The 26,172-nt window shown below is 41.5% G+C and overlaps 1 protein-coding gene across 6 annotated transcripts in view; it reads right to left on the reverse strand.

Moving 5' to 3' along the window:
* sash1a (SAM and SH3 domain containing 1a) overlaps positions 1-26,172 on the reverse strand; it is a 296,359-nt gene that overhangs the window by 76,152 nt on the left and 194,035 nt on the right. The window contains exon 1 of one of the 6 annotated variants that reach the window (XM_067417637.1): positions 2,103-2,154. The exons of the other annotated variants lie outside the window; for them this stretch is intronic. The gene's annotated coding sequence lies outside the window, so the exon portion shown is untranslated. Of the gene's footprint in view, positions 1-2,102; positions 2,155-26,172 lie in introns of those variants that run through there. 6 annotated transcript variants of the gene reach the window in all.

Genomic DNA, 26,172 nt, shown 5'->3' on the forward strand with positions numbered 1-26,172 from the left:
GGATGGATGGATGGTTGGATACACACACATTTTCCAAAAAATAGCATCACTACAATAATCCATAAATATGGTCTGTTCTCTTTGTGTGTGTGTGTGTGTGTGTGTGTGTGTATGTGTGTGTGTGTGTCATGTCATGTCTACAGCAGAGGAGGATCGGAGGCTTGATTATATGTTGTCTGCCACTGCTGTATTATTGGAAATTACATCATCAGCCTGATGTTTGGGTTAAAACAATATCTACAATGTATAATTACCAAAAAAAAAAAAAAAAAAAAAAAGTACAGCTATGAATATAACTTCAGCAATGTAGGAAAATCACACAGGCACCCATGCGAGAGTCCGTGGCTGTTAGCAGGTTGCTAGGGCAGTTGCTATGTCGTTTTGTGCCCAAGAAGAGTATAGAGCGCAGCCCCAAAATATTCTACATATGGCTCAGGTCCCTTCTTCAAAGTTTATGTGTGTGTGTGTGGGTGTTGTAGAGAAAATTTGGAAGTCAATGGTTTAGAAAACTAATAGCACACCTCCCCTGTCAAAAACATTGTGGGATGTACCGAGCTGCAATACTAGGATTAGAGGTTTGTCCAAAGCATGGGCAATAATAACAGAGATGCTTGCTTTAGCAAAACCCACTAATAAACATTCATGACAGAGGACAAGCTGTCATCAAGCTGTGTGCATTACTACAGCTTTGGAGACACAGATACAGGTAATCAGTAATGCAAACACAGATGTGCTGCTCCCTCGGGCCATCGCATCTCTGCATGCAGAACAATAAATCCCAACATATTCAAATGAGGAGTCTCCCTCTCCACAATGAGCAGGGAACAGTTGGCAAACAGGTACTGAATATCATCAGCATGGAAACACACAGCTCTGAACAAGACTGGATACCAGTTACGATGATTTGACTGATGAAACTAGAAGCAAAGTGCTGTCACTCTCACTCACTTCATGTAGTTTGCAGCGTTTCTGATTTCTGCAAGCTATTTGATTCCTCTCTCCCTCCCCAAGTCTCTCCTTTTTCTATTTTGATCCTGAATTGATCCAGATGCTGTTGGACGTCTTCCAGACAGGAAGTCAAACACAAGGGGCTTTGTATATGTATGCGTCTGTGTGTCTGAATGCTTGTTAGTGAAATTTCATTGTCAGTGCAAGATCTGTCGTCACAACACAAACATAACTCATTGTCTAACTTCCTTTGCTGTTTGAATCCAAACGGCTGGGTTACCATGCGTGGCTATACATGAACTTCATTGTGTCCATTCCTGTGCTCTGCCTTTGCTTCTGCTAGACGTTCCTGTGTGTCAACAGTGAAAATCAAATGCATATTTCTAAAGGTTCTTGTGCAGTCAATGACACTGTGTGTGTTTTTGGAGATCTGTTTGTGTTGTACTATATGGACAGCTTGTAATAGAATCAGATCAATATGAATTAAGTTTCGTGTCTGTCAAACATCCATTCCTCATAATTCTTTAACTTTCATACTATTGCTCAAACGTTTAGGTCTGCTACGTTTTTGAAAGAAGTTTCTATATATCTTTTTTTTTTTTTTTTTTATTAACAAAAAGTCGAATAGAACATTTTTTTATTATAAAATTTTAGTTCTAACCACATAAAAGCTGTTACGTTCAATGTAATGTATCTTTGCTGAATACATGTATTCAATGTACCCCCCCCCCCCTTTTTAAACTGACATTGACATTTGACATAATAATTGACATAGACATAAAATTGACATTTTCTGTGATAATCGACGTCATACCACAGAAATTGTTCACAGAACTTGTCTTTGTATATTCCATAAGAGCAGACAGCTAATGACAGAGTGAGAGATGGAGCACACTGCTACATCAATGCATGTCATTTTGCTGCACTGAATATAACTTCCACTTAGATAAACTGCTAACATTGTATGACATGCGAGAGCAAAACTCTCAGACATTCTATGAATCTATCATTCCCAAACTATGAATGTTAGCAACCTACTATTACATTTTCCAGAGTGCTACAACTCTACTTGAAGTTAGTCTCTTGAGAATATTCAAACATTAATATTTAACACAAACTGTAAAAGTTTCCACTGGAGTTTAAGAAGGACTCACCGGTATAATTGAGATCCGTGCTGTAATGTCACTCAGAATAGACAGGTCTCCCTCCTTCTTTCTTTGTCTTTCTTTATTTCTTTTTCTTTTCTATCGCTCTCTAAACCTCCCTCCTCTTTTCCAAGTTCCCTCCTCCCTTAGTACAGCTTCCTCCACGCCTGCTCTCTCTTTCTCTCTCTGTACAGTGGGGAATTAGAACAATGCATGGCAGCAGAGGAGAGCTGGAATCAGGGCGACCATACATAAGCCAACACAGAATCATCCTCTCAGGTTATCAACATATCAGCACATACATAACACAGTTCTCAGCTGCAACGGGTCTTAAAGTTGAACCAATAAGTATGCACACACACACATCCATGCAGACCACAGCTGTGTTCCCAATGGAAAGAGCTCTGCAGCGAAACATCTCTGGCTGGAGTGGAGCATAACTGGGTTCAGTTAGGCTCCGTGATTGGCTCCAGTGGGATGACTGGCGTTTCCTGTTACTGTTAACCACTGCCAGCATCCTCCCTCAAACTTTAGAACACAGCCCAAAGGCAGGCAAACACACACACATCTCTTATTCTCTTTCTCACTGAAGAACTTTCATGTATACATGACCCACATACAGAGAAGGGGAAGAGTGAAGGGAAGTATAATATTGCAAGCAGGAAAACGTCTCGGTTACGTATGTAACCCTCGTTCCCTGAAGGAGGGAACGGAGACGTACGTCAGAACTGAACCGACGAATGGGATCTTACTTTAGAGACCAATCCTACTTCGAGCATCTAACAACGAGCCAATGAAATTTGGCATGCGATCACGCATTCCACGCTCCGCCCCGCAGCGCGGGTATAAATAGGAAGTGGAATGGTAGATCAGCGCTTTTTCTGCTGAGGAGCCGAAAGGTGACCGGACTCCCAGCGGAAGCACAGCATCTGGCGACGGGACGTACGTCTCCGTTCCCTCCTTCAGGGAACGAGGGTTACATACGTAACCGAGACGTTCCCTTTCAGTCGGTCACGTTCGACGTACGTCAGAACTGAACCGACGAATGGGATCCCTTATGGAAAACGCCAGGATGCTGGCCCTTCCAGCGTCCTGCTTGAGCGCACTGCACCGTCTAGTATGGTACGGAAGTCAGGGCTCCAAGCAGGGAGTACAGTCACTGCTGTTTCTGCAAGACCCACTCAGAATGACTATTGGATAACGCTGGGAAAGCGTGCCTACCTCGAGAGAGAGAGGGTACGCTGCGGGGCCACGTCCTTCAGGGAAGGAGAGGTGGCAGAATACACATAAGGACTAACCTGGCAGGGTAGTGCAACATATGGCAGTCTCTGGGGTGGTTCCAGCCTGATTGAAGGGGGGAAAGAACACGCCCAGAGACGACAGAGCGGGCTCTGTCGAGGGAAAGACACGGGGCTAGCCCGAAGGGTAGCTGGAACCGTGGAAGAATACACATATGGGGTTGCCGTGAGGGAACCGCTACATATGGGACCCAGCCTACAGCCACGTTTCACAAGCATACGGGTGCAGGCCTGGCGTCAGACGGTCCGCAACGTCTGACACCGGAGGGGTGACGGAGGAGCTCGACAGGGTTAGCCGGTTTCCCGGGGAACACAACTGGAGACAATAGACGCACGTATCCGGCCCAGAGGGCGGGAGTGGCGTTTCGCAAGCCGACACTTAGAACGGGCACTTAGCGCTCCTGGCCCCTGGGGGCGAGGATGCGGGAAGATACCGGCTCTACACGTAAGCTATAGAATCTAGCCAACGTGTTAGGTGTCGCCCAGCCCGCAGCTCTACATATGTCTGTCAGCGAGGCGCCTTGAGCCAGCGCCCAGGAAGAAGCAACACTCCGAGTGGAGTGAGCTCTTACACCGAACGGGCAAGGCACGTCTTGGGACTGGTAGGCCAAGACTATAGCATCCACTATCCAGTGGGCTAACCTCTGCTTGGAGACAGCCTTTCCCTTCTGCTGGCCTCCGTAACAGACGAAGAGTTGCTCTGAGGTCCGAAGGCTTTGGGTCCGGTCAACGTAAGCGCGAAGAGCGCGGACCGGACACAGCAAAGCCAGGGCTGGGTCTGCCTCCTCCGAAGGCAGCGCTTGCAGGTTCACCACCTGATCCCGGAAGGGAGTGGTAGGAACCTTGGGCACATATCCGGGCCGGGGTCTCAGGACAACGTGAGAGTTACCCGGCCCGAACTCTAGGCACGATTCGTTGACCGAAAGTGCATGCAGGTCCCCTACCCTCTTGATCGAGGCCAATGCCGTCAGGAGCACTGTCTTCATTGACAAGATTTTCAACTCACAAGACGCCAAAGGCTCGAAGGGAGGGCTCTGAAGTGCTCGGAGCACTAGAGCTAAGTCCCAAGAGGGTATCGAGGATGGACGAGGAGGATTTAGTCTCCTCGCACCTCTGAGGAACCTGACGATTAGGTCGTGCTTCCCCACAGACTTACCTTCTACTACATCATGGTACGCTGCTATTGCTGCAGCATATACCTTGAGGGTGGAGGGAGACAGCCTTCTCTCCAACCCATTCTTGCAGGAAGGAAAGCACGACACTGATCGAACACCTTCGGGGGTCTTCCCGGCGGGAAGCGCACCACTCAACGAACAGGTTCCACTTCAGAGCATAGAGGCGCCTCGTAGAGGGGGCTCTAGCTGAAGCGATGGTATCTACGACAGCTTGTGGTAGTCCATCTAGAACCTCCGCGTCCCGTCCAGGGACCAGACATGAAGATTCCAGAGGTCTGGACGCGGGTGCCATAACGTGCCCCGTCCCTGAGAAAGAAGGTCCTTCCTCAGGGGAATCGGCCACGGAGGGGCTGTCGCGAGGAGTGTGAGTTCTGGGAACCAGGTCCGGTTGGGCCAATACGGCGCAACTAACAAGACCTGCTCCTCGTCCTCCCTGACCTTGCACAGAGTCTGTGCAAGAAGGCTCACTGGGGGAAACGCATACTTGCGTAGGTCCCGGGGCCAGCTGTGCGCCAGTGCATCTGTGCCGAGGGTACCCCCGGTTAGGGAATAGTACCACTGGCAATGGGTCGAGTCCGGAGAGGCAAACAGGTCGACCTGTGCGGCCCCGAACTGGTCCCATATCAGCTGGACCGCCTGGGGGTGGAGTCGCCACTCTCCCGGAGGTGTCGGCTGACGAGAGAGCTCGTCGGCTGTCTGGTTCAGCACACCAGGGACATGAATGGCCCGAAGCGACCTCAGCTGCTTCTGACTCCACAGGAGGAGGTGGCGGGCGAGTTGGAGCAGACGACGGGAGCGTAGACCACCCTGACGGTTGATGTACGCAACGGCCGTGGTGCTGTCCGTACGGACCAGTACATGCTTGCCACATAGCGGCCCCTTGAGGCGGCGGAGTGCCAGATGTACTGCCAGTAACTCGAGGCAATTGATATGCCAATGCAATTGCGGCCCCGTCCACAGACCAGCAACTGCATGCCCGTTGTACGTGGCCCCCCAGCCTGTGGTGGAGGCATCCGTGAACAGCACAGCATGCCTGGACACTTGTTCTAGGGGCACCCCGGCCCGGAGAAACGAAGTGCTGGACCACGGGCTGAAGGTTTGGCGGCAGTAAGGAGTCACTGGGACCCGGTACTGACCGCTCTGCCACGCCCACCTCGGGACTCGGCCATTGAGCCAGCGTTGAAGCGGTCTCATATGAAGCAATCCGAGCGGCGTGACCGCGGCTGCAGATGCCATATGCCCCAGGAGCCTCTGAAAGAATTTCAGTGGGACCGCTGTCCTGCTCTTGAACATATTCAAGCAGTTCAACACCGACTGGACTCGCTCCTCGGTGAGGCGCGCCGTCCGGTTGACCGAGTCCAGCTCCATACCGAGATAAGAGATCCTCTGTGTGGGACAGAGTTTGCTCTTCTCTCGGTTGACCCGAAGGCCCAACTGGCTGAGGTGACTGAGCACCAGGTCCCTGTGTTCGCACAACTGGTCCTTCGACTGGGCTAGGATCAGCCAATCGTCGAGGTAGTTGAGAATCCGAACGCCGCGTTCTCTGAGTGGAACAATGGCTGCCTCCGCGACCTTCGTAAAGACGCGGGGCGACAGGGACAGCCCGAAGGGCAGGACCTTGTACTGATATGCTTTCCCCTCGAACGCCAAACGTAGGAACGGTCTGTGTTGAGGGAGAAAGACACACGGAAGTACGCATCCTTCAGGTCGATCGCTGCAAACCAATCCTGGGGACGGATGCATTGGAAATGCGTTTCTGCGTCAACATCCTGAACGGGAGCTTGTGCAGGGCCCGATTCAGAACTCGCAGGTCCAGGATTGGTCATAACCCACCCCCTTCTTGGGCACAATGAAGTAGGGGCTGTGAACCCCGTCTTCATATCGGCTGGAGGAACCGGCTCGATCGCGTCCTTCGCCAGTAGGACCTCGATCTCTGACCTCAAGACCTGAGCATCGCTGCTTCGCACAGAGGTGAAGAGGATGCCCCCGTACTTGGGCGGCCGGCGCGCGAACTGAATCGCGTAGCCGAGTCTGATGGTACGGATGAGCCAGCGAGACGGCCCGGGGAGACCTAGCCAGGCCCCCAGAGACCGTGCAAGCGGGACCAACCGCACCACAGACGTGCCCGGGGTGGGGCAGCGAAGCGGAGTACTCTGGCCCGACTCGGGAGGCCCGGAGGCGGCCCGAAGTGTTGCCTGAGCATTCCTGGTTTGGACAGAGAGTGGGTGAGAAGGCCCGGAGGCGTCCTCGGAGCCCACTCTGCTGCCCACTGCCCGGAGGCAGGGAAGTGAAGCACTCAGCCCCGACCCGGGAGGCCCGTGGGCGGCCCGGAGTGTTGACTGAGTGCTCACGAGAGAGGAAGTGTGTGGGTGAGAAGGCCCGGGGGCGTCCTCGAGGCCCACACAACTGCCCCCTGGCGACGGGAGGGTAGGAAAGGAGTGACAAGGCCCGTGGGCGTCGCACACTGCCAACCTGACCCTCTTGGGGCCCAGAGAGAGAGGAAACTGCTCTTAAAATGTGGGTACCGCTGGACTCCGGAGAGCCAGTGGCAGAACCGAAACCAGTCAGGGCCCCCCGGTCCTCCTCCGGGGGGGTGGGGGAGGGATGCGAACATCGTCTCCCCCGAGCAGCTCCTGTTCTCCCTAGCCGGCCCGTCTCAGGGCCGCGTCCCCTTGCGCTTGCCTGCCGGTTAGCGGGCCCTGGACGGGTTGGGCGTCCCTCGCGTCCGGCACCCTGCTCCTCCAGTGGAGGCTGCTGCTCGGCTCTAGCAGGGTGGAGGCGGACGCAGGAGGGGATGCCCTCGGCGGCGAGCCGGCAGAGGCGCTGCGACCGACGACCGAGCAGCTGGTCGTCGGCACCCTGGTGCAACGCCTCCGTCTGCTCTAGGGCCACCAAGAACTGCTGGGCAAAGTTCTCGATGGTGCCGCCGAGGAGGCCAGCCCGACAGACAGGCTTTTCTTGCGCATATCTGCCAGGTTAGCCCCCTATTCCTGGACCACTAGTGTGGACACCGCCTGACCCAGGGAGCGTGCAGTGATTTTCGCCGCCCATAGGGCGAGGTCCAACACCGCACGCAGTTCCTGCACAACCCCTGGGCTGGGACTACCCTCGTGCGTGCAGGGCAGAGGGCAGTGAGAGAGGGAAAACAATGACACTTTTTTTTTTTTTTTTTTTTTTTTTGTCTCATTTTTGGCCCTTTTGACCCTCCATATTTCCCTCTCTCCGATGCAGCAATTGACATCTGTCCTCTGCCAGAGCCAAAAATGAAACGCTAAGCCCTTTTCTCTTTAGGATCAGCGATTCCACCTTCAACTACCAGCAGGCATGCGAGACAGTGAACGTGGCCGTCAGAACGGCACACAGCGCACTGAGCGCTCAAGCCTCTATGAAGAAGGCAAGGCGAACAATGCCCTGACGTGGTCGTGTTCTCATGAGAGAATCCGTACCACCCACGAACAGAGTCTCAGCATGCTTTTGATGCGATAGAGGAGTGGGGGCCCGAGGGGATTTACCCGGCGGGGAATCCCCACTGTAATCCTCAGGCCACCAGCGCTTATCAGCCAAAGTAGCCCTTTTCCAGTAACACTAGAAATGAACTAGATCGGGGGATAGGCGAAGGGACTCGACCCCATCTGAGGTTTCATAGTCTCGACCGCGCATCTAGAGCGCCGACTGACGCGCGCCGGTTGTTGTGACAACCACCGCTGTCAGCCGGTCGCTCGACGGCACACGGCGCGCTGAACACTCGAGCCCTTTATGAGAAGGGGGAGACGAACAACGCGCCGACGTGACCATGTTCTTTACCAGAACATGAATCACCCACGATCGCAATCTCACATGCGCTCGTGGCCGTCAAAGAGGACAGGAAACAGTTGCATACCAGGAATACACGGTTTGAATGACATCTTGAAAAAGACGCAGGGTCAAACCGTGTTGCTCTTTTGTGAATGGAAAGCTGCTCTTTTAGTGTGCTGAAGCACTCAGGGAGATGACCGCGGCTCCACACAGTTCGTTCTGCAAGCCTGTGTGAGCTCTCAGTGATGTGTATTTGTGTGTGTAACGCCCAGCGAACCAACAGTTTGTATGGGAAACGCTCAGCGAACCAACAGTTTGTATGGGAAACGCTCAGCGAACCAACAAGCTCCTTTAGATCGCTTGATCACTGATCAGACGGTCTCTCACTGACGCGCCGTATCACCCGCACTGGCAGACTCTCTCACTCAACACTCTTTGACTCGTAGTCAGACACTCTTCGTAGGAAACAGTAAGCACTGCTCGGCTCCGAAGTAGAAAGCGCTGATCTACCATTCCACTTCCTATTTATACCCGCGCTGCGGGGCGGAGCGTGGAATGCGTGATCGCATGCCAAATTTCATTGGCTCGTTGTTAGATGCTCGAAGTAGGATTGGTCTCTAAAGTAAGATCCCATTCGTCGGTTCAGTTCTGACGTACGTCGAACGTGACCGACTGAAAGGGAACCAGCAGTTTCTGTACTGAGAAAAAAAAGAGCTATTTAAAAAAGGAAATTTTAAAAAAAGGAAGAGAAAAGACAAGATAGGGATCTTATGAATGAAATCTTTCAAATCGCACGGGTAATTTCTTGGTGGTTGACACTATATTTGGCTATTTATTGCATTTGATTTATTTTCCCCTTGATCTGTTAGACACAGATTGATGGTATTTTAAAACTTAACAGATAATACGAGAGAATTAATTCATTATTTTTATTATAGAAACTTGGTCCCATGCCATGAGTAATCCCATTCAGAAAATAAGTGTTTAAAATTAAGTGAAATTATCCAACATAATCCATTTGACAAAATGAGTACATATGAAAAAAAAAAAAAAAACCTTCAATCACATCGTATCTGCTTTTTACTGAAGCACATTTGCTTCTCCTGGATTATTTGAAGAAGCTCCAGTAAAACAGACAGAAAAAAGTGAGCATTTTGTGTAATTGCAGGGAAAGAGAACAGTGGTTTAGAGTAATCCGGCCAAAGAAAAAAAAAGTTTGCTCTTTCAAGGAATGCTGAGAGTCATCCCATGAATTATGGGTAATAATAGCATTTCTATGCTCTAGTTTAGATTTAAACCTCTGTTCCAGTCTGGTATTAAGATGCTCTCTAGTCAATCCTGGCTCCTCGATGTCTACAGATCCAAACAGGAACAGCACGGAACAATACTGACATTATCATCTAACCTGATTTTACTGAGCACTGTTGAATCAAATCAATGAAAACTAAATGTCTGATAAATAACATTTATTACATGTAAGCATGCGAGTACAGATTATACAGGGACATACATGTGGTGAAAGAGGATAATCCGGCACAAAATTTACTTTGCTTTCTCAGTGGGGGAACATAAAATAGATTTGTTCTTTTATTCTATATTTATTGTATGGTTTTACACATGGTATTTTTCATGGAGATTTTTCCCCAATTGGCTGTCCTTAAATGTCCTCAAACTATTGCCAAGAAGACACACATGCACGCCGAATCTCAGAGTGTATTCATTCAATACCCCAGCATTTTCAGCCCTCATTTAAACAAAAGCTCTCATCAAATTTAAACAAGCTTCTGTCCTACTTACAACAATTTATATGTAAATGAGTGTGTGTGTGTGTGTGTGTGTGTGTGTGTGTGTGTGTGTGTGTGTGTGTGTGTGTGTGTGTTTGATAGGAAGACTGTGACTAGGTTTGGTTAGACAAACTGTATGTGTGGTAATTGTGTTAATTCTGCAGTGTGTACGTGAGAGATGTGTAAACACTGATGTTAATGTTTGCATGTGTGAGTTCCCTGACTAAACCAACACAGTCCTCTCCACTTGTACTGTCTCTCTTTAACGGCAAGCACTGATTGACTTTTGTGTCTAACAGCAGGAGTGGTGCAGATGAGAGAGAGAGAGAGAGAGAGAGAGAGAGAGAGAGAGAGAGAGAGAGAGAGAGAGAGAGAGAGAGAGAGAGAGAGAGAGAGAGAGAGAGAGAGAGAGAGAGAGAGAGAGAGAGAGAGAGAGAGAGAGAGAGAGAGAGAGAGAGAGATGTGACACTAGGTGGCAGCAGAGTATTATGAAAAAGAGGACACCAAGTTAAATCACTAACACACAAATCCTAATAACATGCCTTTGATCATGAATTCAAACATTTAAAGCTGTTGTTCACCATGTTGTCATATATATTATAAAGTGCAATTAGTAATACATAAACTTTATACCTGATGAACATAAAGAGGACAGAGTTTATGGATCATTGGTGTAACAAATATATATATATATATATATATATATATATATATATATATATATATATATATATATATATATATATATATATATATATATATATATATATATAAAAACAGTGACAAATGACTACCAATCAATATTTCTGACTGCTGATATTTCACACAAACCTTGAGCTCAGACAAAATGCAACCTATAGTCATGATGTGGCAAGTTTTCCATGAAGAGCAATTTGTTTGTTCACACTGAACATAAAAGTGAAAGTGACAACCACAGACAATAAGAAGATCAATTTGATGTTTAATGTAAGGTTATGAGGGACAGGGTTTTGGAATAACACACTGGATTGAGATTTTCGGTGCAATGTCACACAAACAGAAACCCAGCAAACAGTCGTGATTGGTTAGGTAGGACAGATAAGGGTTAAAGGGATAGTTCACCCAAAAATGAAAATCTGTCATCATTTACTCACCCTCATGTTGTTTCAAACCTGTATGAGTTTCTTTGTTCTGCTGAACATAAAAGAAGATATTCGGAAAATTTTTTGTAACCAAGCAGATAGAACAACCATTGACTACAGGGAAAACAAATATATAATTTGTGTTCTATCTGCTTGGTTACAAACATTTTTCCGAATATCTTCTTTAGTGTTCAGCAGAACAAAGAAACTCACACAGGATTGAAACAACATGAGGGGGAGTAAATGATGACAGATTTTCATTTTTGGGTGAACTATCCCTTTAACCCTAATCTGTCCTTTCTAACCAATCACGACTGTTTGCTGGGTTTCTGTTTGTGTGACATTGCATCTCAATCCAGTGTGTGCATTTCATTTTTGGGTGAACTATCCCTTTAAATCCCTTTCACACAGCAATACTGGTAAATTACCGTAAAATTACCGGAATGGCTTTACCGGTGAATACACAAATATGCTGTTAACTTAAGCAACAGCGTTCTGGGTTTTTACTGTTAAGAGACTATTCACACTTTAGCAGCAAAATACCGGTAAATTCTGTGATGTCAGTCATCGAAAATTATCTTTAAACGCTGCGCTTAATCCGCACTATATCCTGAATGAGAAGCTCTTTAGTTTCACTATCTGTTCGATTTGATAACATCTTTTTGACTTCTGAGTGACAGGCATAACGGATGATTAAACAGAACGTGTGTTTGCTCTTAAAAACACAACACTCGTATGCAACTGCAGAGCCGCAGTGCTGATGAATGGAAAAGAAGACAGGGTTCAGAGCGCAACATGCTGAAAAAGCTGCAAGACGTAAACGCAATGGTCAAAGATTATCATTTAGTGCATTTTTAAACAGAAAAATGATTAAAACCTCACTGTAAACAGCGCGGAGTTATCACGCCATATTCATAAGTCTTTATGATATGCACAAAGCAGACTTCTTACTTCAGTGTGTTCTGATTTTATATACGTGAATGGTAATCTTCATTCCGCGTTCACACAGAGCATATTACTGCACTGTAAAAACTTATTTAAAATAAAATAAAAATAAGGTTGCCTTAAAATTTAGAGTTCATTGAAATTAAAAATTTGAGTTAATACAATGAACATTTTTGACAATCGACAACCTTTATTCAAATTTTTTTTTTTTTTTAAAGAAGCATATTGGGTAATTGTGTATGTTTTATTTGTGATGACGCAGTGAAACATGCCAAATTGTGCTATTTTAATGATTAATCAAATTTTTGATGTAGTTCAGATACAATAATATTTTGAGTTTCTATTTATTAAACCAATTTGCTTAATTGTATCAACTCAATTTTTTTATTTCAATAAACTCAAAATTTTAAGGCAACCAGGTTACTTACTTTTTTTAAGTTAAACCAACAATATTTTTTTTTACAGTGCAGTAATTTACTGGTAATGATACAACTTCCCTTAGTGGTAAATTGCCGGAAGCCAATTTTCTGGTATTTTTGAAAAGGTTCACACATGATCTGGTACCGGTAATTTACCAGTAAAGACTGTGTGTGTGTAAAAGGGGCTTTCGTCTCACCTAATTAACAGTAACAATAGCACAGTTAATAATACCTAAAATATAATATTGATAAATTATGTTAAATGACCATTTATTGTGTCATCTGTGTGATCAATTATGGGTTTGAACTGAATGCTTTAGACTTTTTGATCTCAGACAGCATTAGAGAGACAGGAAGACATAGTGAGATAAAGTGAGCGAGACCAGGGAAGAAGTATTGCCATCTGTCTCTACCTGTCTGTGATTACCAGAAGCAGGCAGACAGGAGAGATCTCCAGAGGGATGAGACGATGGATAGAGGAAGAATTGGGAGGTAAAGGGTGAGAGTCAGGGGAAGAATAAAAGACTGGAATGAAGTGAGGGATGATTTCAAGAGGCGTGAGAGGGAGAGAGAGAGACTCTCCTGAGGATGAGTGTGAATGGTCTATCAGTCAGGCTGGAGGAAGAGAGAGAAGGATGGAGTGTGAGAGAGAAGACATCAGTTAAACTTAAACTTAAGTCTCTGGCTCAACCCCAAGTGTATTAGCTGGGAAATATAGTATGCAAGATTAATAAGAACAACCTAAACCATTGTCCGGTCGAAATAAAATACCAAATATGTCCAGATGACTTACTCTGTAAGCAGACGTTTGTGACAGTTGTGCTTTAAATCTTCCAGCTATAGTAAAGAATGAATGTGAGACTGAAGCGGCTCGTTGCAAGCTGAATGCAATGGATTGTTTATGTTAAAATACATTATTGTTCAAAAGTTTGGGGTCAATACGATGTTTTTAAAATATTTATTAATACTTATGTTCGGCAAGGATGCATTAAATTGATAAAAAAATGAGAGCAAAGTCTTTCACAAAGTCTTTCACTTTTGAACTTCATAGCAAAGTTTTATTTAGCACAACCCTGATAATAAGTAATATTTTTACACCAAATCAGGATATGATTTGTTATTATCATGTGACACTGAAGTCTGGAGCAATGGTTGCTGAAAATTCAGCTTCACCAAAGGAATATTACATTTGAAAATATCTTAGAATAGTTATTTTTTAATAATATTTCACAATATCACTGTTTTAATAACTGTATTCAAATAATTGCTGCCTTGGTGAGCATAACATCTTTCAAAAACATAAAAAATCCTACCAAACTCAAACTTTTGTACAGAAAAGTATACTTTCTACCTTCTACCTGCTAAATATGCAACATGAACCATTGATATTAAATCATGCATTTTAACCAAACCACTAGACCAACACAGAAACAATGGCTTAACCAATGCTGAGCTGGTTTTGGGGCTATCTGTTTGCCCGTCCAATGGAAGGTGGAAGGGGTGTGCCTTAGAACCCGGTTTTAAAACACACTTTCATACTATAAACTCAGTGACCTTTTTGATTTAGAAAAAAGTAAAAGGCCCAAATCTCTCAGAAAGACATAAAGAGAAAAAAGAATGAAAAGTGATTCCAGATTTTATAACATCTTCACTCAAAGAAATCATTACTACAGTATGAGCAAACACACACACACACACACACACACACACACACACACACACACACACACACACACACACACACACACACACACACACACACACACACACACACACACACACACACACACACACACACACACACACACACGTCAATCTTATCTAGACAGTTTTGTCAAAACCCAATTTCAAGTTGGATGATAAAAATAAATTCCATCAAATGAGTGTGTGTGTTTGTGTGTGTGAGAGATAGAGAGAGAGAGAGAGAGGAGAGAGAGATAGAGGAGAGAGAGAGAGAGAGAGAGAGAGAGAGAGAGAGAGAGAGAGTGTGTGTGTGTGTGTGTGTGTGTGAAGAGCAGCTCAGACTGTAATTGTAGGTGTTGTGTGTGTGTGTGTGTGTGTGTGTGTGTGTGTGTGTGTGTGTGTGTGTGTGTGTGTGTTATAAAATATGGATGCCATTGTTCAGCGGTGGTGGTGTTCTCCATGAGTGATTTTAATTACAGATGGAGGGATAAACTGGCCTGAAAGACTGGACTCTGGAGCATACACACACACACACACACACACGCACGCACGCACGCACGCACGCACGCACGCACGCACGCACGCACGCACGCACGCACGCACGCACGCACGCACGCACGCACGCACGCACGCACGCACACACACACACACACACACACACACACACACACGATGATTGATGACATGACATTAAAACGAGACACAGCTAAAGCCTCTTTCAGGGTTAAAAAAGGCCTTAGGTTAAGAAAAAAGAAAAGAAAAAAGAAAACAATACCAATATTTAATTATTATAGCCTTCTCACTATATAAAAAGGCATGGGGTGTGTGCATACTAATTAATGAAAATCTTGTTCATTTTGAAAATGTTTTATAATAAAGCCTTAAGCAACTCAGTGGCCCAGAAATTCCAATTAATAGAGACTCTCTCTCCTAATAGCTTTTCCTTCATTGACAGACTTGCTGCAATTCATTCAATTAGCAATGAAAACAACTAGAAAGATAACAGATTTACAATTAAAGCACTATATTCATTTTACACTCAAATACCACAAACACACATTTTCATTGGTTTGTCATGATGTAAGAAATGCCACATATCTCAGTGAGACCTATTTGCTGGCTCCCATCAGAAGCCAAACTCGGCTCCAGATATGAAAGCAGGGCCTTTATTAGATGTGTGACACTGGAGCCAAGCATGACAGCCCTGTCAGTGGTAAAACCATTAGGCTGACTGACAGTGAAATGAGACTATATTTCAGAAGCACTTCATTTAAATCAAGTGTCGTCTTCAGCTCCCACAATGCTTTATGTCAGCAGTTCCTAATGTGCAAGGATATTACCCATCATAACTGTGGCCTTACCATAGTAGCCCAAGGAAAGCAGCAGATTCAGAAATGCAAAAATATGTTTTTCCCCCCAAAAAACTTTAAGTGGCTGTTTTCTGTATGAGTAGTGTTTATTTAAAAAACAGAGCATGACAGTTTATCTAGTTATCATAGTCAGACTTAAATGAAAATATTTTCACAATCATAAATACAAGAACTTAATTAAATTCAGTGAACCGCTATGCTCCCATCATCACTGCAACTTACAAAGTTCAAATGCATTTCAGAAGACATGGGTGCATTAACATTATCAGGTCAGTAAATGTTGTTGTTGTTGTTGAAAAAACTACTTTTATTCAGCAAGGATGTATTCAATCAATCAAAAGTGACAGTAAAGGCATTAATGTAACAAATGATTTATATTTCAAACAAATGCTGTTCTTCTGAAAAATATTAAGTTCGCAAAGAAAGCAGCAACTCAACATATTAATAATCTCAAGATAATATCCCATTATAATAATAATCCCATGATAATAATAGGAAATGTTTCTTGAGCAGCAAATCAGCATATCAGAATGATTTCTGAATGATCATGTGACACTGAAGACTGGACTAATGAGTGCAGAACATTCAGCTGAGCCATCACAGGAATAAATGGCATTTTAAAATACACTATATTGCCTAAAGTTTTGGGATGTCTGATTTTACATGCACATGAGGTTTAATGACATCCCATTTTAATATGGAGTTTGCCCGCCCTTTGCAGAGCTATAACAGCTTCAACTATTCTGGGAAGGCTCTCCACAAGGTTTAGGAGTGTGTTTAAGGGAATTTTTGACCATTTGCTCTAGAAGAGCATTTGTGAGATCAAGCACTGATGTTGGATGAGAAGGCCTGGCTCGCAGTCTCCGCTCTAATTCATCCCAAAGGTGCTCTATCGGGTTGAGGTCAGTATCTGTACTCCATGATTTGAACACCTGAATGTGATGATTTGGAGTGGTGTCCCAAAACGTCAGGCAATATATTGTATATTAAAAACAGAAAACACCAATTTTAAATTGTAATAATATTTCACAATATTTTAGTTTTACTGTATTTTAGATGATGAATAAGTTCATCCTTGGCAAGCACAAGGGACTTCTTTTAAAAAAAGAAGTATTAAAAAAATTCCAACCCCAAACTTTTGCATGGCTATACGTGCTAGATCTGGTATTTTCAAATTGCACCCCGCTCTAGCCCATCTTCAGTACAACACAAACACCTGTAATGAGGAAATTAGGTAAAACCACGATAATCATCCTGTTCTTGTAAATGTATCATCAAGTGACAACCTATTAATGTAGCATTCACAAGCCCATTAATCTTGATTTAGAGAGGCAGACAGAAGTCACTGGCTCCCTGCTGACTACATTATGCTTGTTTCATGTCTGCCTGAGTGATTATTTTAAACACTGCATCCTGTAATAACGTGACTGTAGGGAAGCGCATCGTAATGGCTCTTTCTGAGGACAGTGTCACAATGCTGAGAGTTTCAGATGAAGGGTGAAGCTTTGCCCCAAATGTACCACTAGAACCAGTGTTGGGCAAGCTATTCTGAAACTGTGGCTTTACAAGCTACAAGATACTTGTAAGTTATGTTATATTCAAGCTATATTTAAAAAAGAAGTAGTTAGCTACACTGTAAGTTACTATCAAAAAGTAGCTAGGTACATTGAAACTACTTTTTTTTTTTTTTTTTTTTAAACCCAATGACATTGTTACAAATAACTGAATAATTGTTAATGAAGAATGTTTGGGATATTTGAGGTTTGGGAATTCAGGTTGATTAAGAATAGCAATGGCAAAACAAGAATCATTTGATATTGTAAACTATCCGATACACACAATATTCAATACAAGAGCCTAGATCTCAAACTGGTTATCAAAGTGCCAAATTGCTACAAATTTAACATCAGAGCAAGAACAAAATGTATGCAATTTAAATTAAATATTCAGGAGTTAGGATTAGACAAAAAATGCATGTTAAACTGTGAGCAGCATTTTGAATAGAACCGCTCTGAGACGCCAGTCATGAGCTGCTCGCGTGAACAGTGCGCTTTGCTTGAGTATTTCTTTTCGTTTCAAACATTCTACAGGCTTTCTAAACATATTTCTCATGTCTGTGAGGCAAGTAGCCTATACACTGAGTTTCGGTTCATTTATGAGAGGCTCTCCAGTTCACATACAATGCAAGTAATCCTATTTGCACATCTTATGTGTCCTATTTTACTCATGCTGTTTACGTTTCATAAATCAACGTAAATATAATTATACAATTTAAACATAAATATGATGCAAAATACATTGTTTAACAGCTAAAACAAGTATAGTAGGCTACAGTACAGAGAAATGTCATAGAGCGGGATTTGAGCTAACGTTGTTCACCGGTGAGCGGTTCTGCAGCGCGCCTGCATAGAGCGGATTATTACGTCACATTACAGTCTCGTGGCTTGTCAAAACCAAAACACCATGTCGATTTTGGTTGTGTTTCATCGCTACATGCTGGATCAAGTAGTTAGCTACTGGAAAAGCTACACTGTTTTAAAAGTAACTGAGCTACTGAAATTAGGGATGGGCAACAGTGGTCGAGTACTTGAACGTAACAGCGACGATCAATCATAAAAACGATGATCGCCCTGACTTTAAAAAATATATTTGTATACATTTCTCGGATTGGTTATTGTGGCATTTTGGACAGTAACTGAGGTCTGATTGGTTAGCATTAGACAGCACGTCAGCACGTGTATTCACAGTTTCAGCTCAAATACAATGCCCGATATCATTTATTGGATTATTTGAGACGGTTATTTCGTTTTTATCATTGACATTTATGCATCATAATCTAGCAGTTATATTTTTACAGTCACATGTTCATATTTGCATAGACATCTCATGATTTTGTCAGCATACATTTTTTTTTTTTTTTGGGGGGGGGGACTGACTGACTGACTGCATCACCCACATGCTTTTCTCACAGCCAAAGACATTGCCCCCATTATCACTAGCTCTGATTCATTCATTCTTAAACCCTTTTCTTTACTTCTGCCTTCTTCATCTCGCCAAACACAAGCCCCTCAATCCTTCATTTATACAATACATTTACAGTATACCCAACAAGCACTTAAATGTATACCTCTGATCATACAACAAGTGAGCCTTTAAATGTGCCCTCTCTGAACAAAGATCACATCACCAAAGACCAATGCTATGGAATAGTTTCATTTTGTTATTTACCCCGTGGGGCATCTCATAATCTATGTTTATTATACCGTATCTCAGGCTAATGGCATTTGAAAGTGCTTATAGATTTCAGTTGGTTTAAATAATTAGCCTTAGCTAGCACACGTCAGATCTTATAGATGTTTGGACTTCAGGCTATTAGAGCACATGATCAATGACTGAAACATCTAAACGTCTGTTCAAAGTACATTCACTAGGATTTGCATGTTCTTATTCAGCATTTTGTCTTGTTTTCCAGTAAAAATTATTACATGCACATCATTCAAATGAGAAATTCACCTGAGAATCAAATGTGCATTCTATATTCATAATAATATACTGTATATTAATATGCATAATAAATATTAATTATATTATATTTTTATGCATTGTAGACTGTAGAATATATCTTAAATTTTGCTTATTTTTCTTACTCCATTTAAAGAAAAATATACACTTTTCAAACTTTTAGGTGCCATGGACCCCAAAATATGAACATGTCTTTTATAAACAACCAATTAATACACTAAAAATTCGTTTATATTAAGTTTTATATTTATAATAAGTATATTATGTTTTTTCTCTAAACATTTGGACGTTTATTTATGCTAATTTATTTATTAACTTATTTTATTATTAATTTTTTTGCATGTTTTATATTTTAATTTAACATTTAATAACTTATTTATTATTTTATTCCACATTCCACATCATTTTATTTATTTACATCTTTTTATGTTTTTTTTCACAGACCTTTTCCACTCCCTTTCGGCCCCCTGGGGGTCCCCGGTCCTCCATTTGAAAACCCCTGGTTTAAAGTATGAAGCTCACTAAATTTGATTTATACTTGAATTGAGAAAAATAAAGTTATTTGCTTATGAGGTAAGACAAATAATCTACACTCTCCAGTGATATGTTCTCTGTAAAGTCTAATACTTACAGATTAGCTTTGCAAGCAAAGTTAAATATTTTTATTAGAAAGCAAGAATATTAGATTTTTATTTGCAGTGTGAAACAAGCTTTTCTCATACACCAAGACTGCAATCAGTCTTTCTAAATAGGAAAAAAGGTGTTTAATAATTAAACATGAGCGTTCTTATTTACAGGGGAACGACTGCTCATTTCAGAACCGAAGCTTCTCAAGCTTATTATACCAAATGATCACCCATGCTCTATGGTGTGTGTTAGGATTTTCTCAGCAGATAATAAGATAAAACAGATAAAGAGTGTGGCCAGAAAGAATCATATAAAACAGTGGCGTTGAATCACTGACCCTCTTTAATATTTCTTTCAGTAACTTACAGTGCATGCATATGCTACCAAGAGGACGAGGATATTGTGACTCTTGTTATATTAAAGATAGATACTCTCAGATATTGCTCTTGGGCATCTTAAAATTTCATCTGTGTTGTTTTATGATCCTGGAAAGGTCATTTTGTGCGGTCTTCAATAAGATTTCTTGTTATTGCTCCAGATGGTGTCATAGAGCGCACTTTTGTTTTTCAGCATTCACTCGTGGCAAGACATGGACTTATATTTAGCGCTATCCAGTTCTTTCTTATTGATGTATTCATCACCCAAGAAGGGTGTGATTACCTCTCCAGGCCTGAAACAATCATACAAGCTGTCATATAACGTGATTAATAATAAATGACCGTTCGAAAGCAAACAGTCTGATGGATTCTTTAGGTTTAGAAGAGAAGTTTCACTTGCACTGGTCTGCCTTCTTTAACACTTTCTTACCATCACGGGCCCAGATTCATTTGATGTTCAGAATGATACATACACTGCTCATCCACCATTTTAATAATATTCCTATTTAAATGCATGAACAATGTTTAGCTTCAGGCAGGTCAACCTAGTCTCTCCATCTCTCTACTGTATATATTTCTCTCTCTCTCTCTCTCTCTCTCTCTCTCTCTCTCTCTCTCTCTCTCTCTCTCTCTCTCTCTCTCTCTCTCTCTCTCTCTCTCTAACACATCCATGCCAAAAATAAATGAAATGGATGAGATATTGATGCAATACTGTTTAAAATGTATATTTATTTATATTTATTACACACAAATATATTTTAGTATTGGTTGCTTGTTGATAAGTGTGAAGTAAAGGGAGTTCCGCTAAACCTGTGTGTAAAGATCAAACACACTCTCTGACCCAAGGCGGTCTCACTCACCCTGTCTCTCTTGATAAAAATGGCAATTTCCTTGAAAGTTTTGCAAAATGTTATAGAATAACAATTTCATACTATCTCGCCTCTGTAATTTGTGAGTGTAGTTTTTCTTTCCTCTCTCAGTGTTGCTGCTTTAGATGAGAAACAGCTACTGGTCCCTGTCCAGTTGTGAAAAGGTGTCTACCAGCACAAGACCCTCAGGACATCCTCAGTTTTCCATGGGTTCAAATAAAGACTACTGATTACAGAAAGCAAAATATATGAAATACAAAAACACCACTTGATATACATTACATATTGTATATAATATACAAGAAATATCCCACAAGTAGCTGTGCGATATGGCTGTATATCAGCAGATTGAGATTTGGCGTAGGCACAAGGCCGCAGGATTCAAAATCTGAAGTTGACAGTTTGATAGTTGAGCCCAAGCCTCCGTTACTAATTCTAAAACGTCACTTTAGAATAGGGCTGCAGCTATCGATTCTTTTTGTAATCGATTAATCTACCACTTAATCGATCGATTAATCGATTAATCGGATAATGATTACTTTTTCTTTATTAAAGAGCAATAAGAGACAATAAGACGGGTATCTTAAAATTAACATCTAATTTGTCTTCTTTTTAGAAAAATTAAGTTTTATTGCTGAAATTGCATACATTAATAACTGTGAAACTAAACAATTTTAATGCATACAATTGCCATATTATATTAAATAAAAATCTATTTCAAATTACTTTAAAAAGGTAAACATATTTCAATCTAAAACTAAGCCTACAACCAATAAATCTAAATAGTAGTAATATAAATAACAATAATGCCAATATAAATAATATAAATATTCTATAAATTCTATATAATATAAATATTCTAATATTCTATAAATATTCTATATATATAATATAAATAACTAAACATTGTATTTATGTTGTGCAACTTAACTTTCATGTAGGCCTATCAGCTTCAGCTCAGGCATGACATAAACATTTACTGTATTATTTACTCCTTTACTGAAGCAAAATGTATTGGACAGGTTAACTTGGAACAAGAGATGTGCGGATCAGCTCTATCGTCACCGAATCAGCTGTTAGAAACAAACCATCCACCCGCACCCGGTAGTCACAACTTCAAATCCTCCGTGTTAAGCGCAATGCTATCGTCACATATTAGCTACACTGAAGTAGGTTGCTAAACAAAACAAGAAAAAATATTTTGGCAAAATTACATTTAGCCTTCATAAACCAGGGTCGACAACCTATACATCACACGGAGGAATAACCGCTAGAACGTGATCAAACGCGAGATATGTTTAATTCAGTTAAAGTACATCACACATGCTGATCTTTTGAGCTAATCATTCATCATTGTAACACAGCTTGTTTTAAGTTAGTAGCTATATGATTAAAGTGTGATATTTAAATTACACAAATCAATGAAAGCACGCAGCTCTGAGCTCTGAAAGCACGAGCGCTGCTCATCACACACACACACACACACACACACGCGCGCGTTACAGCTTGTTCTGATATTTGTTGCGCCTAGTATTGAGAACATCTAATGGTGCATTTCGAAGATATTATCAAGTAGGATATATAAAGTCTCATTAAAGATTTCACACACATCACATGACGGTGATCCATGTGCAAAGCTGCAAACTCCATCGCGTTCATGTGTTTGGAGTTGCTCTTCTCCTCAGCTGACGCGTGAACTGCCGCAAATGAAACTTAAATGTTCAGCGTCGCATCCTGAAGCTTAACACACAGTTTTCTTCATTTAAAAACAGCGATATTAAATTATATTACCAGTGCTGATGCCCGCCCGCTCTCTCTCTCTCTCGCATTGCGGTCTTTGATCTCGACATGAGCTGAAAACGAAAGTTAAAGAACGACACGCATTCATTGCGTTTTAGCGTGATTTGAGAGTTCCGCGTCTTTATTAAAATCAACATATTAACGATTTCTCTCATCCACCTGCAATGTTTGGGATGTTTATGCACCTGAACCGCGGATATAACCGCAATCCGCTCATACTCCGAGTCCTTACACAAAAAATGTCTTTCTGCAATATGTGTGTGTAGTTAAATGGACTAAGCGAAGCGTTGAGGCAGATGATTTTGCCTCGAGGATTTTTTTGATTCGATTAACTCGAGTTACTCGATGAATCGTTTCAGCCCTACTTTAGAACTAGCAATAAAGGAACGATGAGTCGCTTCATTGAAGCTTTTTGTATTATGGAGAGTAGAGTATTATGAGAGATTGACAAAACAAGTGTATTACCTGCATCTAGCTGATATTCTTCTGGTTAATCTTATAGTCATAATAAAATCAGTTTAAATGTCCACTGAGGAAAGTGACATCTTTGTCTTTGTCCTTTTAAAAGGTAAAAAGATTTCCCATGGCAGCGCTAGTCAGTGCATTTGTAAATTGCATCTTATTGATTACAACCTTGTTTTGTCCTTTCAATATAAAAGTCTTTGCTAATTAACTCACCTATTAAACAGTCCTTGCTGCCATCTAATGGTGTAATAATGTAATTTTCACTGAAGTCGAAATCACAATCACTAACGTACCCTTTCCATAATATAATTAATATAATGTAATATAATATTATAGTCGTATTTACTAAATTAGTTACTAAACTAATTATTTAGTATATAAATAAATACCAAGGAAAATGATGTGGTATAAAATAAAAAAAAGAGAAATGAAGAGAGAGAAAGAGAAAGCGTTTTGCTGTAGTGGACACACATGCATTATTCATTCATTTTTCAGACGGGCTGGATAAAGCCGTGGACATATAGCTCACACTTGGCTTGTCCTACAGCTTAGACTTCCACAGTCCGTGAAGCCTGCAAAACTACACTCTGACAAAAACTGTGTGTGAACAGCATGCTAAACCACTCACGCTGCTTCATTTCTCCACAGTGTTCATCTCTGTGTGGTTTCCTACATGCATCATTGAATGTCGACAATGCATACATAACTACATAAACAATGCATAACAGCGCAGCATGAAAAAAATGAAGCTTATTAACTTGCATGTACAAAACTTTATCCATTTAACCTGCAAAACTGGTACTAGATGTTCTAACAACCAATATATAAATTCAATATGAAATAAATTATTAAAATATAATGATACAAAAGTTTGAGAACGCTAATATTTTTTCATATTAAAAGAGGTCAAAGATGTCTCTTCTGCTCACCAAGACTGCATTTATATTATTAAAAATACAAAATAATTATTTGAATTTATTTTCAAATTTATTCTTGCATGTAAAGCTGAATTTGAGCACCACTATTCAATGTTACATGATCCTTCAGAAATCATTCTAATATGATGATTTACTGCTCAAGAAACATTTATGATTATTATTCTTTGATGAATAGAAAGTAGAAAGTTCAAAAGAACAGTATTTATCTGAAATAGAAAGCTTTTTTTAACATTGTACTACTGTTCAAAAGTCTTGGCTCGGTAAGAATTTATTTATTTTTTTGGGAAAGAAAATGTAGCTTTTGAATCAAAGAAATAAATGTAAAGAATTTAAATTGTCAAAATATTTCACAATAATACTGTCTTTCCTGTATTTTGGATTTTAAAAATGCAGCGTTGGTAAGCAGAAGAGGCTTCTTTAAAAAATTTGTTTTACTTTTCTCAAACTTTTTACTAGTATACGTTCAAATGCATGCTTCATAGCACACACTATGTGAGCATAATATGTTCAGACAGCAGATGTATGGTGGAGATGTGACACACATATGGTGCATCGCTTCACCTTTAACCTCACGTGTAACTGTCATATCAAACATATGGCCAGTGTGTGTGTGTGTGTGTGTGTGTGTGTGTGTGTGTGTGTGTGTGTGTGTGTGTGTGTGTGTGTGTGTGTGTGTGTGTGTGTGTGTGTGTGAGTTGTACCTGTGCAGTGAAGAATCAGGGTTGCACAGTGATGTGTGTGCATTTGTAATTGTTACCCCACATGAGCATTACCAAAAGAAGCGGAAGCGTTCTTCTGTGGCAGCCTTTAACCTTATATTAACCGGTACTTTTTCTGTAAGTACACATTGTGCACGTACTGTAAAATAAAGTGCAACCACACTATTTTCGGGTGGATATCAGCTGTATAACACAACACAGTGTAACACAAGTGTAACACAACTACTCCAACTAGCCACTTTGGCGGGTTGAATTTTACTATAGTCTGGCATCTTTTATAATCATGTTGTACGTTATAACTAATTACACGCGATTCTTTTGAGCTTATGATTGCAATGTCTTATAATCAGATGCGTTCAGGTTAGTCAGGTTAGTCGCTGAAATGCCAGAGTTTTGTTCAGAGCGCGCTCACTCACTGAAATCTGCACTCATCATAAACAACAAAGCAGAGATTTAGCCTATATGTGCGATGAACGCAGGAGAGCATTCAGCAGACAGTGACTGACTGTTTTGTTCAGCAGCAAAAATAGTTTCAAACAAAGATCACAGCAGAACCACAGCACATCTGATGTGACTGCTGGCATAAAGTTGGCTTGACGTTGGACATTCAATATTTGCGAATTTAGGGATTACGACATCGGTATACACGCTTCTAGCATTTGAAGAGAATGACTTGCAGTCATAAAACCAACTGTAAAGTGTTCATCTAGGTGTCAGGATGCACACCTTTTGGATTTTTGATATTTAATAAAACAAAATCACATGAAAATATGGATATTTCTTTCACTAGGCTATATGGGCTTTTCCACATAATATGCTAGATTTAAATATGTCAGCTGATAGAAATAACTTATAATAAATAATAAAATATATTTACACCAAAAATACACACTCTACACACAACCGTACCAGAGCAAAAATATACCTATTTGATGACATGTCATGTTATGTTATACATTTAATGTAGACTTCATCATGTACAGTTGGTGTGTACATTGCTCATTTATAGCCAACAACAAATTTCCCAGCAACAATATTTTGGCCAGTGAAAATGACAGTTAGTGGCTAGAAACTTTAACCATTAGCCACAGTAGCTGGACTGGTGAGCAAAAAAAGTTGATGTCAAGCCCTGTATGTGTAAATATATTTTACTTACTCAAATAAGGATTAAT

The sequence above is a fragment of the Pseudorasbora parva genome, chromosome 15 (genome assembly GCF_024679245.1).
Source record: "Pseudorasbora parva isolate DD20220531a chromosome 15, ASM2467924v1, whole genome shotgun sequence".
In the NCBI taxonomy this organism is placed as follows: domain Eukaryota; kingdom Metazoa; phylum Chordata; class Actinopteri; order Cypriniformes; family Gobionidae; genus Pseudorasbora; species Pseudorasbora parva.